Source organism: Rhinolophus ferrumequinum, chromosome 18, assembly GCF_004115265.2.
Source record: "Rhinolophus ferrumequinum isolate MPI-CBG mRhiFer1 chromosome 18, mRhiFer1_v1.p, whole genome shotgun sequence".
Lineage (NCBI taxonomy): Eukaryota > Metazoa > Chordata > Mammalia > Chiroptera > Rhinolophidae > Rhinolophus > Rhinolophus ferrumequinum.
The window spans coordinates 4,088,118-4,101,373 of record NC_046301.1 but is presented as its reverse complement, the minus strand read 5'-3'; the positions used below and the strand labels follow the sequence as shown (position 1 = coordinate 4,101,373).

The 13,256-nt window shown below is 42.0% G+C and overlaps 1 protein-coding gene across 2 annotated transcripts in view; it reads left to right on the top strand.

Annotated features, from left to right (window-relative positions):
* The window catches only part of PRDM5 (PR/SET domain 5), a 121,337-nt gene that overhangs the window by 19,569 nt on the left and 88,512 nt on the right, over nt 1-13,256 (top strand). The window lies entirely within an intron of this gene.

Below are 13,256 nucleotides of genomic sequence, written 5' to 3'. Positions count from 1 at the left end.
TTCATGTCCCTGTGTTTCTTCCGCGTCTCCACTTTGCCGACCTTGGTGTGGCTTAATCCTCAAGCTAGTGGCAGGTACCGTCAGGCAGGGTTCAGACAAGGGCCCGTAAGGGGAGCGGGCACCTTTTCAAGAGCCCTCTTCTTCTAGCGGATCTCATCTAGTATGTCCCATAGTCACTGTTGAACCAGCAGACAGTGAGGTTGTTCTTATTGAGTCACGCATCATCTGGAGCTGGGGGAGGTCCACTTTTTAGGGGAAGGTGGCCATCAGAACAAATGTAGCGTTTTTGAGGCAAGAGGATGGGCAGGGTGTAGACTCAGAGGCAGTGTTCTCCATGAGAATGACCACAGTTGTTATTTGTTCATTCAAGAACTATGTCTTGAATGCCTGCTGTGACCCAGATAACGTATTAGATGCTGGGTTTACCTAGAGAGTAAAAGCGTAACATCTGGTAAGGAATCCAGTATTTGTAACTTTCATTATTTCCATGTTCTCCAAATATTTTAATTGGGGAGCATAGAAAGCACATTTAGTGAAAGTCTTTTTGGTTATTAGAATTCCTAAAAGAACAGTGCTTCTAGCGATTCATTCTAGAAGTTGGGGTATTTCAAGGAGAGAGAAAATATAAGTGAAGGGAGCTGTTATGTTTTCAAAACATTTATTTTGCATTACACAAGTCACATATGCCTGTGTGAGGTAAAAAATTAGAGCAATAGACATAATGGCAATTGCATTTTCTGCAACTGAGTAAAATAAAAGAGCTATTTTAAATAAAAAATAAAGGTAATAAAGATGACAGTATGAAGAGAGATTTTCAGCAAATTCAGAGGGAATTTGATAGCAAGTTTCCTCTCAATATTCAAGAAGAATCTATAAAATTGGACAAGAAATCAGAATGAAATATACAATAAAAATTTTGTATATGATTTCAACAGGATCTGCTATACACATTTGTGTGCAGGTTTTTGTGTGAAGATAAATTTTAACTCTTGAATAAACACAAGTAGTATGATTCCTGGATTGTATGAGAAAAGTACGTTTAGTTTGGTTAAAAATTGCCATATGGCTGCACCATTTGCATTCCCACCAACCTTGAATGAGAGTTCCTGTGGCTCCACGTCTTCCCATTTTATGCTGTCAGTGTTTTGGATTGGGGCCATTCTAGTAGGTGTGTAGTGGTATCTCATTGTTGTTTTTATTAGCAATTCCCTGATGAAATGTGATGTTGAACAATATTTCATATGCTAATTTGCCATTTTTATGTCTCAGGTAAGATGTCTATTGAATCTTTTGCACATTTTGTTTTCTTACTGTTGAATTTTAAGAATTCTTTGTTTCCCAAAGATTTTCTCCCAGTCAGTGACGTCTCTTTCCATTCTTTTTACAGTGTCTTTTGCAGAGCAGAAGTTTTTAATTTTAATGAAGTCTAAATTATCATTTTTTGTGCATGGATCAGTGCTTTTGGTATTGTATCTAAAAAAGCCATCATCAAACCCCAGACCAAGTAGGTTTTCTCCTGTATCTTGTAGGAGTTTTATAGTTTCATGTTTTACATTTAGGTCTGTCATTAATTTTGAAAAGTTAATTTTTTGAAAGGTATAAAGACTATGCGTAGTTTATTTTTTAGTATGTGTATGCCTAGTGGTTCAGCACCATTTGTTGAAAAGACTCTCCTTTTTCCTTTAAATGACTTTTGCTCCTTTTTTAATCAGATTATTTTTTAATGAAAATTCTTACGGATTGCTTTTTAATCAAGAGATGACTTCAGTGAGTTTGTTTCTTAGGAAGTCATAGATACAATAAACCACAGAGATAAAGGTGTACAGAAGTAAGCTGCTCAAAAATTGTATTGTTCTCTCTGGACGGTCTAGTTATCATTATGGACACATAAATATTTACTTATTAGAGATGCAAATGTAACTGATTGACTTCAGTAACATCCAAGCTGAAAATTAGATTTCCCGTTTTTTTGTTTGTTTGTTTGTTTGTTTTCCTTTAACAATCAAAAACTAGTTCCTTATTTTATTTTTCTTTTGTCTTTGTCATGTGGTCAGAGATTCTTACATACCACATTTTATAATATCCTGGGAGGTAAACATGAAGTTGTCTAAAGATAAGGTCACTTCGCTTGAAATCATCCTTCAGACAACCTGGAGTTAAACATTGGTACCAGGAGTGAAAAAGCAACTGAATTTTTAAACTGTAAAGTTATCTCGGGGACAGAATGTGGTGATCATAGGTGCTGACCACGCAAATGAGCGCCAGGCTAAACAAATGTGCGTGGATTATTTCATTGGCAATTCTGACTTGTGTGATGTGGTACATGAAAGTGGCCACGGTCAGAAATAGGGGTGTTTGAGGAGGATGCTATTTGCTGCTTGTAAAGGTCACTTGTATTTCAGGAACACAGTCTTCTATTTATTCGGTGCCATAAAAATATAGCTGAGCTCACCTCATGCTCTCTTAAGCTTATGATTTTGAACTCTGACTTGTTGAACCTATCTCATCTCAAAGTTAGCACACAGCAGTCATTTTCAGCAAGCAAATCTTTGTATTTCTTGTGGAAAAAAGGTATTTTCCATTTATAATAAATTATACATGTTGTTACTCAGATGAGGTTTTCCTGGATAGGTCTCGATGATCCAGCTATGTTGAGTTTTGCAAGAGAATGTCCTATAAGTGTTTGTTGATCCCACATGTCTTTGTAAATTTCTGTCATTATTATGCTACAGTTACATAAAGCTGCATACATCCTAGTTCCTGTAGCAATAGAGAATGAAGGTGGTTTTTATTTTTCTGAAATTTTGCATGCATTCCTTCATGTTCTGGGGATTCCAGAGACTTGCAGTTAATAGAATGCTTGGATTTTTCATCAACTGGATATCCAATAAATCAAGCTTATAAAATTTTAATTTTATCCTGGAATATAACCAGACCTGGAATTTATTTCATGGCTTTCAGTGTTTTCAACTTTTTACTTTGTGAGGTCTTTATGTTTTTAAGTCTGTTTATGTGTTAAGCCTTTATGTTTTTAGATAGTGTTTCTCTATCTGTTTGGCTATACAATCAGTTCTGCTAAACGCGATATGTGTGTCCCTAAAAGTCACTGTGCTCTGCAAAATCACTCAATAAAAACCACGAGGTTCATGGAAAAATGGGGTTAGGGACACAATTTGCAAAAACTTCCTCAGTAACACATGCAATAAAATATAGGAATCTCATAAAAACGAGATTCTCATAAAAATGGTAGCGCAGTTTTACACATGTTTAATGGTTAAGAAATACATACATCCTGCAGTTCATATGTCAATTTACCTTTTAAAAGACCTGAACTTAGCTTGTGGAAATGTCCATCAGAAGGGTTGCAACTTGTGAGTTCTTATGAAGTGGTGGAAATGGATGGAAGGCTGTGTGACCCAGAAGTGGGTCGCTCTGTCTCATAACACGTGGGGAGCGGAGGACGGTGGTGGGTGCTTGACGTATTTGTGCTTTGTGTGTTTCTGTACTTGGCTCTGCTGGGTACTGTTTTGCGCTTTTACCTCGTGTTTCTGGGAGACAAAATTGTGCACAAGCAAATGCTTAATTTGTGTTAATGCTCAGATTGTTTCTTATATATTAGTCACATTGGAACCAGTTGGCATTTTGCAAGCAAGCATTATTGCAGAGCAAATTGTACACTTTTGAATTACTGATGGATTTTCAGCTTTATAAAATAGTGTTTTACAAACATCTTGACTTAGATTACTTCTCCGACGTGGTACCTACCCTTTAAGCAGCTATTCTCTGCAAAAAGAAATGTCTGGAAGCATTTTACCTACGGAGTAGCTACCGAAATGCTAAGCCTTGTATACTCTGCCTCTTCTCTACCTCTTCCCAGCTCTGTCGTGACCTGCTGTGCTTTGTCCAGCCACACTTTCCCCTTCCATTCATCATATTCCCATCTTTTCCTCTGAGATCTAACTTGGGATCTCTCTTTCTACAAGGCCACTTTTCTCATGGAGCCGTGGTGGTCCCCAAGGCCACCTGACCTAGGCCCCCAGAAAGCACACCAGTCCCCAGATGCTCTGCCTCCCAGGCACAAGAGGAGCGGTGCCCTGTGAGGTGTCGGAGGTGCCGTGACTGGCTGACACTGGCTTGGGAAGAAACCCTTGCTCCATACTTTCATTCCACACCTGGTGCGACAGCGGGCTGCCTCCCAGTCTCGGGGTCTTTCTCAGCACAGGTCCGACCCCAGCAGCCGGCTCCGAACAGTTGGAGTAAGCATGCCCCTTGAAATCTTCTTTGTTTTAATCTGTTTTCTGTGCTTGTGTGGTGTAGGCCTTGGTTCCAGGGTGGCCTGAGCCAGGGCCTCGGTGGGCTAACATCCATGCAGAAACCTGGCCACGTGCCGTAGGTCACCAAATTTGGCCAGGAAGTCCACTTCCATTACCAGCAAGGGCCGGGCAGGTCCCTCTTAACACCACCACAGGCAGAGAACCCTGCTGCCTTGGAGAAGGGGGCTCATCCATAGCCCAGGCAGGAGTGGGGCCTCCTGCCTGGCAGGCGATGCTCACCCCGCTCCACAGGCCACACTTAGAACAGGAGCCTTCTCCTTCCTCCTCGCTACATGGCACTGCCATCGCCTTGGGAGCGGTGGCCGTGGTCTCCGACCCTAGGACGGACGTACCCTTCCTGTCAGGGCCAGAGGCTCATGTGCTTCAGAAAGACAGAGAGCTGCCGCCGGGACCAGCTTCCTCAGTGCACCTGCTGCGGGGCTGCAGGGCGGAGAAAGTCTCAGTTCATTGCGTTGGCACTGGCGGGAATTTCAGACTGGTGTGAAGTAATAATGGGAGTTATTCCTGATGTCAGTGTCTGTGCTTCTGTGTTTCAGCCTGCAGTATATTGGCTTTGATTTAAATTGGCTACGGTTGTCATATGAAAATGACATTTTTGATTCTTAGTGAGCTCAGGGTTTTTATTGGGAATGGGCTTGAGATGTGAAACCCGTCAAATGGAGTTAATTCCGATGATGTTTCGTTGGTTTTTATCTTCTCTTGTGATGCTGAAGCAGAAATCCCATTGTAAATTACACATATTTAATCTCTATTTCATCTAATAAGTAAAGACAGAGAGAAAAGATAACATTTTCACTTCCCCTGCTTCCTATTCCCACGTTCTAGGCTTTGTTGATCTAGGATTAAGTCATTATTATAGACTTCACATATTAATCTCCCTTTTCTTTCTTTCTTTCTTTCTTTCCTTCCTTCCTTCCTTCCTTCCTTCCTTCCTTCCTTCCTTCCTTCCTTCCTTCCTTCCTTCCTTCCTTCCTTCCTTCCTTCCTTCCTTCCTTCCTTCCTTTCGATTTGGGGAAGGGGAACAGGACTTTATTGGGGAACAGTTTGTACTTCCAGGACTTTTCCAAGTCAAGTTGTTGTCCTTTCAGTCTTAGTTGTGGAGGGCGCAGCTCAGCTCCAGGTCCAGTTGCCGTTGCTAGTTGCAGGGGGCACAGCCCACCATCCCTTGTGGGAGTTGAACCGGCAACCTTGTGGTTGAGAGCCCGCGCTCCAACCAACTGAGCCATCCGGGAGCTCAGCGGAAGCTCAGCTCAAGGTGCTGTGTTCAATCTTAGTTGCAGGGGGCAGAGCCCACCATCCCTTGCGGGGACTCAGGAATTGAACTGGCAACCTTGTGGTTGAGAGCCCACTGGCCCATGTGGGAATCGAACCGGCAGCCTTCGGAGTTAGGAGCATGGAGCTCTAACCGCATGAGCCACCAGCCGGCAAATCTCCCTTTTCAATAATAGAATTTTTTACTGTTGGGATTTTTGAGTTCTGGATTTTGATTACTTGGGCAATTGATCGGGAAAATCTCCGTTAATGAAAGTGACCTAAATCTGGGTGAACCTTTTACAAAGTGTGTAACATTTTATAAAGTGTACATCATAGGCAGAAATGTCTGAGGTGCTAATAAAAAAAAGCACCCATTTAAATTACTTCATATCTCCAGTCCCAGAAAAGGTATATAGTTGGATGCTGAAAAAATAAACAAAGCTGTTCTTGCAGAATCTTTGTATTACTTTTTGAGAAGTCATGGAGAATAGGGCAAATGAAGTCCCTAGTGAGGAAAAGGTAGATTCTGAAAATTATCAAGTTCTTTAACTACAGAATTTTGAAATGAAATAGCAGACACATTGAGAGTAGTTGGGAAAGTGGCAAACACTGGAGGCCAATTGGGTGTAACCGAGTTAGAGTTAGGTCAACGTGCTGGTAATGGTTGTTAGAGCCGGAGAGAGTCCCATGAACAGCTTTTGAGTGAAGCATGTGACAGTGGCACCATGGTAACTTTGGGCAGACGGAGAACTGTGGCCTGAGCGATAGAGTGGTTAGAAGGATTGACGCGTGATTGACCACTTAGTGTTGTTGGGTTTTAATTCAAAAGTAAGCTCTGTCTTGGCTCTTCCTGTTCAATGTTTTCATCAATGACTTAGGAAAATTGAGAACATACTTGAACACACGGTATGTATGAGCTGGGGTCAGAGTGGGGGGTAGGCAATATTTTTTTCACTTTTTTTTATTGTGGTACAAAAACAGATAATGAAATTTATCATCTTCATCCTTTTTTTTTTTTTTAAGGGTACACTGCAGCAGTGTTTAGTGTATGCACATTAGTTTGAAACAGGTCTCCATAACTTTTTCATCTTGCAAATCTGGAACTCTACACCCGTTCAACAACTGTCTTTTACCCTTTAAGCCCCACAACCTGGTAACCACTATTCCACTGTTTCTATGGCTTTGGCTACTCTACACACTTTATACGAGTGGGGATCATGTAGTTTTCCTTTTCGTGACTCGCTTATTTCACTCAGCATAATGTTTTCAAGGTCCATCCATGTTGTAGCACGTGACAGGATTTCCTTCCTTTGGAAGGCTGACTATTATTCCAGTGTATGTCTAGACCACGTTTTGTTTATCCATTCATCTGTTAATAGACATTTGGTTCTTGTGATTAATCTGCAGTGAGCATAGGTGTGCAAATATCTCTTTGAGACCCTTCTTTCAATTCTTTTGGCTACACTCGTATACCTAGAAGGGAGATTACTGGGTCATAATACTGGATCTAATTTTTAATTTTTTGAGGAACCTCTCTCCTGTTTTCCACAGCAATTGCACCATTTTACAACCCCACCAACAGTGCACAAGGGTTCCAGTTTCTACATCTTTGCCAACAGTTGTTTTCTGTTTCGTTAATAATAGCCATCCTAATGAATGTGAAGGATTGATAACATTTTAAGCTATATAGTCAATATTTAAAAACTGTTAGTGACTACAGTGATGGACCAAATGCTTATGTGATAAAATTAAGCATGAATAACTATAAAGTCAATTTTGAAGTTTAAGATGAGGGATACCAGACCTGATATTGACTCATATGAGAATGTCTTAAGGGTTTACTTGATTTTATGGACATTTTGCTTAGCAATATGACTTGGTGGCTAGATCAGAAACCAGACTGCAATAAAGACGTAGTGTTGAGATCATGGGAGAAAATAATGCTACTGCACTATGTACTGGTCAGACTGTATTGGGAGGGTCATGTGTCAAGTCTGGGTGTTGGCTGTTGACCTGGAAATTGGTAAACAGCTGACATTGCACAGAGAGCAGTCACACACTGGAGACTGCGCCCTGTCGGTCAGTCAGTGCAGGGAACTGGGGCTCTGAAGCTGAAGAAGAGCAGATGCAGCATCAGTTCTTTGTCTGCATGGGATTTAAAGTGTTGTCATGTGGAAGAAGGTGAAGGCTTAGCTTTCCTGTTTAAGGGTGGAACTCCAAAACAAAACAAAACATTATGTGGAACTAGAGAGAAGCGTGTTTCTAATCAACATGAGAGAAACCTGTGTGGCCGTCACCGGTGGAGAGTTCCCTGGTGGGGAGTGTTTGAGCTTAGCGGGGATGAAGGCAGGGCTTTGCTGTAAAGCAGCTTCCTCTGCTGGGTGGATCTATGTTAGAACTGCTCTGGGCGGCCTCCTGTGCAGCACACAGTGAGGAGCCAGACAGAAGCCAGGTCTTACACAGAAAACCTAACAGGAGTGTCCACTTCTGTCTGTCGGGGCTTTGCCCACCTACACGGAACGATTGCATCTCCCCTTGGGAAGAGTCCGGAACTCTGGCTGTTCTGACTGCCGAGAATCCACTCGGAGTAATTCTCATGGTCTATACTCTCTTCCCAACGTGCCACGAAGTGTCACATGAAGCCCGAGATCTCATGGGTCGCTGACCTCACTACCCTTGCTCTGTCCTTCCTGCTTCTCACTTAGCTCTTTTATAGTTTACACTTCACTCACCCCACACGTGTGCCTTGGCTTTTGTGGGTCCCTTCATGTGCACCGTCCACTGACCCTTATTCCTGCCACGACTCTGGGGCCCTCTTTGCTGCTCTGATACCTGAGGCAGATGCTGCACTGCGTTCACCACACACTGAGGTGTCTGTCACCACTAGCTGGACTGTGGGCTCCTTCACAGTCACTAAATGCTGACCTTTGACGTCTCAGTGCAAACAGGACATGTCTATGGAATGACATGAAAAGGGAAGGGTCTTCATCTGTGTGCCCCCATGCCGAGTGCAGTGCCCGACACGCTGTAGTTGCGTAGGACTTTTGGAATAATGGAAGAGGTGAATCGACATGTTTTTGTTTTTTTTTCAGTTTTGGTCAGAACCTCCTCATAATCTGGTCACCACAGATGTGCAGGCTGAGTCTCGGAGTGGGAGGCTAGGGCCTGCCTCTTCTCTCTTCTTTCTTGCTTCTCCCGTCTTCTCCTCCACTCTCCTCCTCAACTCATACTCTCTGTGCCCCATCCGCCTCCCTCTCGCCCTTCTTTTCCCTACCCCACACGCTCCCCTTAAACTGTGCCATCTCCTTACACAGTGCCCTCATGCAGAGTCTGGCAGGCTGTTTGTGTTCTCTAGTTCCTGCATTGCTTAGCTGAGCCCGAGTGTTCCCCAAGACCTCAGATGCATAGACTCTACAGAGATTCAGCTCTCTTGTGTGTTGACATGACGGTTTGTTTCTTTTTTCAGTATGGCAAAAGAGGTTCCAACATACCTTGTTCTCTCTCCACATTGTCTTTTTTATTTACTTGTCTTTCTAGTTTTTTTGTTTTGTTTTGTTTTTGTATTTGTGCCAGTCTCTTGATGCCAACCATCTGTGGATCCTCTAATGTTATAGCAACACAGGCTGTGTTTGTATTCAGGGTAGTTTACGTTTTTGTTTGCCAAGACCTTTAGCTATTATTATGTAGTAAATTAAACATGAGAAAAACAGGCATGCTGGAAGTCTCTGAGCAGATTGTTTGTATTTGAGTATATAAGCTGTTGCGTGGTTACTTAGTTTCTGGTCTGTTTTAGTAACAAATTGTGCTAATTTATGTTTAATATAAAAAAAAGTGGTTTTAATGAATTTTTTCCTAAAGTTAGACACGGTATTTTCTACTAGTCAAAAAACACTAGCTTGCATGTATCTACTTTGTACACAATGGAGGCTCTCCAAACACTGCTGAAAGTTTGCATGAAATTCTACCTGAATGTTTTCATTTTATATAAAGAAGATTAATGTTCATGAACTTGAATAAATTCTATTTAATGATTTGGCCTATAATTCCTCCCTGTATGATAAATGAGTACTCTGAAAGTACTTTGTTCTTGGAAGAATTTTTAGGACAGCTTAGATAATTAATGTTTTGATGTGCATATTTGTTACTTTTTAACTGTTGATTAACGAATCATGTTTTTTAAAAAAATCTTTCCTTCTGAAAGGCCCTAGAGATCAATTAACACACACACATAGGCTTTTGTCTACATTTAAGATGATAATTTTGTATTTTACAAATCTCAGGCATTTCAAGCCCCAAAGGGGGATGTGTTGACATATTCTCAAGGTCTTGCCTGTTGTCTCCAATTTGCATATTAATGTGTGGCTTGCAGGTGACCCAAGGAGGAATATATTCTGATGCATGGAAGAGGCTGTGGGATTTAGTGTTATATGCTCTGTTTTTAATCTATGGGCTTCACTTCCAGGTCAGAGAGTGTTGGGTTAGTTCTGCACAAGGAAAATCCATCTTCTTAGGAGTTGTATGCTGAGCGGCTGTCACAAAGGCCCTGCTGCTAGGCAGCCTTTTCAGATGTAGCGCTTCAAGGATCTCTGCGGCAAGGAAATTAGCGTGTTTTTCTTGAATTCTGTGGCATTGCAGTTTCCCTTGGTACCGGTGGCAGAGCACCTGCCATCACTCTAATAAATTTATCTCACCTCTGTGGAGAAAAAGGACTCTAATGGGTTATCTAATCACTCATTGTAACCTCTAGGGTCATAGTCACTCATCTGGAAACCTGAAATCCAAAAAGCTCTGAAAACCAATTTTTTTTTTTTTTTTTTTTTTTTTTAACAACTTACTTAGCCGCAAAATCTGACTTGAACTCAGGTGAGCCTGCTGGTAGCCTTTTGTTTTTATCCTCCTTAGCATGACTCTTCGTACATTGAGTTCCAGAAGTATGAATGTGTTTGATTTCGGATGGTGTTCCAAACCCTGTAGAAATGTTATGTAAACACAGTATATGCACCACATTTCATTTCTAAAATTCAGAAAACATCAGCTTTCCAAACACATCTGGTTAAGGAATTATGGTGTTTAATAGGAACATTTCCAGTTCTTGTTTAAGTAAAAGCCCAAGGACTGTAGATATTTCTGTAGGAGAGAACCATGGAAGGTAAACATAATAGGGTAACAATACGTGAGGAAAGCAGTAGGCGTGAGAGTCGGTAAGGGGCTCTTTGTTAATGCACGTAAAAGGTCACGTATATTCTCGAGACGGAACATGATACCACCCCGTCGCACAAGGTGTTCCGTCTTATAGGAGTTCATTGCACACGACATCCCCGCATTGTGTGCGTTTCACCCCGTGAGTGCAGTCGGAAGGTGAACGGGGTCCAGTGAGCTGGTCGTTACAGTTGAACGTCAGGGTTTTGTACGTGCTAGGACAGGTTTTTCTCACTCTTGTGCTAACAGCTGGCAGTGAAGTGAGATATCTGTGGATAAGGAAGGTGTTTTTGTCACTTGTGATTTTATATGACTTACCAAAAAAAAAGGTAGTTTGTTGTAAAATTAAAAACACTCTCTTAGGGAAAGCTCTAGATTTGTAAGCATACTTTAAAAAACTCAAACCAATGTTACATAATACCTTTAGAGTGTCAATTTCCCCACCTTCTCCTCTCTGTTGTGTTCTACATCTGTATTTTTAATGCTTATTATGCCTTTATGAGGTGAAAAAGTAATAGAAAAATATTTATGGTCAATAGTTTCCTTATGTGTTAAATTCTTGATATAAGTTTAATAGCTCTGTATATGCTAGTGAAAGTGTATACTCAGGCAGCTCTATAATAAATGTGAAAAAACATAATTTAGGGTTTAATATTTGGAGAAACTGATGAAAAGGAAAATGTAGAAACATATATCTTATAAAATTTTATAAGAGGATCTGATTACTCTGTAACCCAAGAATTAGAGTTGAAATTTAAAAAGAATATGTAGAAGATCCCTTTCCTATTCTTTGTCTCTCTTTTCTTCATTTAATATGAGACTAAACTCCTTACATTAAACTTACGTTTATATTATATTTAAAGGCATTTGCATTTTTTTACATAATTAAACCTAGGTAGGCTGTAGATCGTCATTTATCATCTCATCTAAAGTGAAAGAAGCAAGAAAATGAGGACCTCCCTCCGTCCTAGAGCTTCAGGGGACTGGAATTTGTGATAACCTGGTGGAGCTCCGAAGTAGATAGATTCCTGCACAGAGCTTTCCCCGTAAACCCACGCAGAGAACCCCATCAAGCTCTCCAGACTTCTGACCTATAGAACGATGAGATGAGAAACAGTGTCGTTTTAAGCTGTTCTGTTTGCGGTCATTGTACAGCAATGAAAACCTAATACTGGTTTTGGTACTGGGGTGGGTATGAATCGTCTGCTGTTGGCTGTGACAAATGACCACAAACGTAGTGGCGCAGAAGAACAGCTGTGCTCTGTGTCGTGCAGTTGTGTGGCCGGGAAGTCCGGGTGCTCTGTCTGGTTAAGGGTATTGCAGGCCATAGGTTTGGCCGGGCTGGACCTTATCTGTGGGCCTCGAGGATCAGTCTGCTTCCAAGCTCCTCAGGAGGCTGGTGGAATTCGGTTCAGTGAAGCTGTAGCAGTGATGTCCTTGTTCTGTTGATGGCTGTTGGCCAGACACTGCTTCAGCCCCTAGAGCCCCTGGGGCCACTCTCAGGCTGCCTGTGGCCTGTCCATCTCAGCAGTGTCAAGTCCCTCTCATGCTTCCCAGCCACAGAAAACTCTCTGCTTTTAACAGCTTGTGTGGAGATCCCTTTGTGATCTCCCCTTGTGATCCAAAAGCATCATGGCAGTGATAGATCATCATATGCACGGGTTCACCCACACTCAGACAGGAGCGCTTCCTCCAAGGGGGAGGGTCAGCAGGGGTCATTGTCAGAGTTCTGCTCACCAGGTGGCATCTAGAGCCCATGGTTGTAGGTATATTAAGGTAGGACACTGGTGGCTCTGGAATCAGCTTGTCCTGCTTTGAACCCTTGCTCTAGTACTTAACCAGCTGTGAAACCTTGGGTAAATTATTTATTCCGTTTGTGCCTCAGTTTCCTCATCTTTTAAATGTGATTACTATTAGCATCCACCACACACCTTTGTTTTCAGGAGTAAATTATATAATATGTGTAAAGGTGCGTATTAGCAGAGGGCATAACATATAATAAACCCTCAACGACTGCTAGTGTTATTACTATTATTATTTCTTCTTTCACTCAGAAACCTTTTCTTTCATGTTTCCGTTTGTGTAGAATGAATTTGATGAGATCTAAAGCACGTGTTCAGTAAGAGGAGCAGGCACTGACCCAAAGGGGAGCCTCTCGTCCTTTTGGAACCTGACTCATGGAGCATCTGTCACGTGGCAGGGGATGCATGTCCCTAGGTGGTCTGGGCTAGGTGTGTGTGTGCATGTACCTGTGTTTTGGGTCAGTCTCAGCCTATCGATGGCAATGCTATTGGCTGGCATGCCTGGGGCACACCCCTGGGCATGTACTATCTGTGGCAGCCCCCACAGACATTCCCCAACCGGAGCCAGTGTTGTGGCTGGACTGGCCCGTGGTTCTTACTGTGATTGCATGTCAGCAGCAGCCATCAGTGAACTGTGAAAAAACAAGATTGAGGACAGGCCCTTACA